The sequence below is a fragment of the Schistocerca cancellata genome, chromosome 1 (assembly GCF_023864275.1).
Source record: "Schistocerca cancellata isolate TAMUIC-IGC-003103 chromosome 1, iqSchCanc2.1, whole genome shotgun sequence".
Taxonomy (NCBI): Eukaryota; Metazoa; Arthropoda; class Insecta; order Orthoptera; family Acrididae; genus Schistocerca; species Schistocerca cancellata.
In genome coordinates this window covers 828,238,673-828,240,554 of record NC_064626.1, presented here as the reverse complement: position 1 = coordinate 828,240,554, position 1,882 = coordinate 828,238,673, and the positions used below count along the sequence as shown (strand labels likewise).

The 1,882-nt window shown below is 42.2% G+C and overlaps 1 non-coding gene across 1 annotated transcript; it reads right to left on the bottom strand.

Moving 5' to 3' along the window:
- Window positions 1–393: 393 nt before the first annotated feature.
- On the bottom strand, window positions 394–468 carry Trnas-cga (transfer RNA serine (anticodon CGA)). Its single transcript has one exon. It is a non-coding gene; the product is annotated as a tRNA-Ser (tRNA).
- Between the last annotated feature and the right edge of the window lie 1,414 nt (window positions 469–1,882).

Sequence of the window (1,882 nt, the reverse complement as noted above, 5' to 3'; positions counted from 1 at the left end):
GATATGAAAAGGAAGCAGTGGTTGAGAAGGGAGTGAGACAGGGTTGTAGCCTATCCTAGATGTTATTCAGTCTGTAAATAGAACAAGAAGTAAAGGAAACCAGAGAAAAGATTAGAGTAGGAAAAAATGTTCAAATGTGTGTGAATTCCTATGGACCAAACTGCGAAGGTCATCGGTGCCTTGACTTACACACAATTTAAACTAACTTTTGCTAAGAACATGACACACAGTCATGCCCGAGGGAGGACTCGAACCTACGATGGGAGGGGCCGCACAATCCGTGACATCGCGTCTCAAACCGCGCGGCCACTCCGCACGGTCTTGGAGTAGGAATTAAAGTTCAGGGAGAAGGAATAAAAACTTTGATGAAACTTCCTGGCAGATTAAAACTGTATGCCCGACCGAGACTCGAACTCGGGACCTTTGCCTTTCGCGGGCAAGTGCTCTACCAACTGAGCTACCGAAGCACGACTCACTCCCGGTACTCACAGCTTTACTTCTGCCAGTATCTCGTCTCCTACCTTCCAACATTCTGGAAAAACTTTGATGTTTGCCGATGACGTTGTAATTCTGTCAGAGACAGCAAAGGACTTGGAAGAGGAGTTGAACGGAATCGACAGTGTTTTGAAAGGAGGATATAAGATGAACACCATCAAAAGCAAAACAAGGATAATGGAATATAGTCGAATTAAATCGGGTGATGCTATGGGAATCAGATTAGGAAACGAAACAATTAAAGTAATAGATGAGTTTTGCTATTTAGGAAGCAAAATAACTGATAATGACCGAAGTAGAGAGGATATAAAATGCAGACTAACAATGGCAAGAAAAGCATTTCTGAGGAAGAGACCTGTGTTAACATCGAATATAGATTTAAGTGTAACGAAGATTTTTTCTAGCCGGCCGGTGTGACCGTGCGGTCTGGGCGCTTCAGTCTGGAACCGCGTGACCGCTCCGGTCGCAGGTTCGAATCCTGCCTCGGGCATGGATGTGTGTGATGTCCTTAGGTTAGTTAGGTTTAAGTAGTTCTAAGTTCTAGGGGACTGATGACCACAGAAGTTAAGTCCCATAGTTCTCAGAGCCATTTTTTTTGAAGATTTTTCCAAAGGTATTTATCTGGAGTGTAGCCATGCATGGAAGTGATAAATGTACGATAAAAAGCTTACAGCCGGCCGGTGTGGCCGTGCGGTTAAAGGCGCTTCAGTCTAGAACCGCGTGACCGCTACGGTCGCAGGTTCGAATTCTGCCTCGGGCATGGATGTGTGTGATGTCCTTAGGTTAGTTAGGTTTAATTAGTTCTAAGTTCTAGGCGACTGATGACCTCAGAAGTTAAGTCGCATAGTGCTCAGAGCCATTTGAACCATTTTGAAAAAGCTTACATAAAAACAGAATAGAACCTTTCTAAATGTGGTGCCACACAAGAAATCTGAAGGTTAGATGGGTCGCTCATGTTACCAATGTGGAATTAGTATATAGAATTGAGGACGCAAGAAATTTGTGGCACAACTTGATCAAAAGAAGGGATCGGTGGGTGGTAAGAATCGTAGAGGGAGACCAAGAGATGAATTACAGTAAGCAGATTCAGAAAGATGTAGTTTGCTGTAATTATTTGGAGATAAAGAGGTTTGCACTGGATAGAGAGTAGATGGAGAACTGCATCAAACCAGTCCTCGGACTGAAGACCGCGAGAACAACATATCTCTCAGTCGCTACCGATACTATTTCTTTGAATTCAATCCACATCTGGTCTACACTTACAATGTAAATTTGGAAGAAGTGGAGATTGTCTCTCAGGAGGGCCTCAAGCGAATTTTTAAACGATGTTTTAAATATATATATATATATATATATATATATATATATATATATATATATATATATA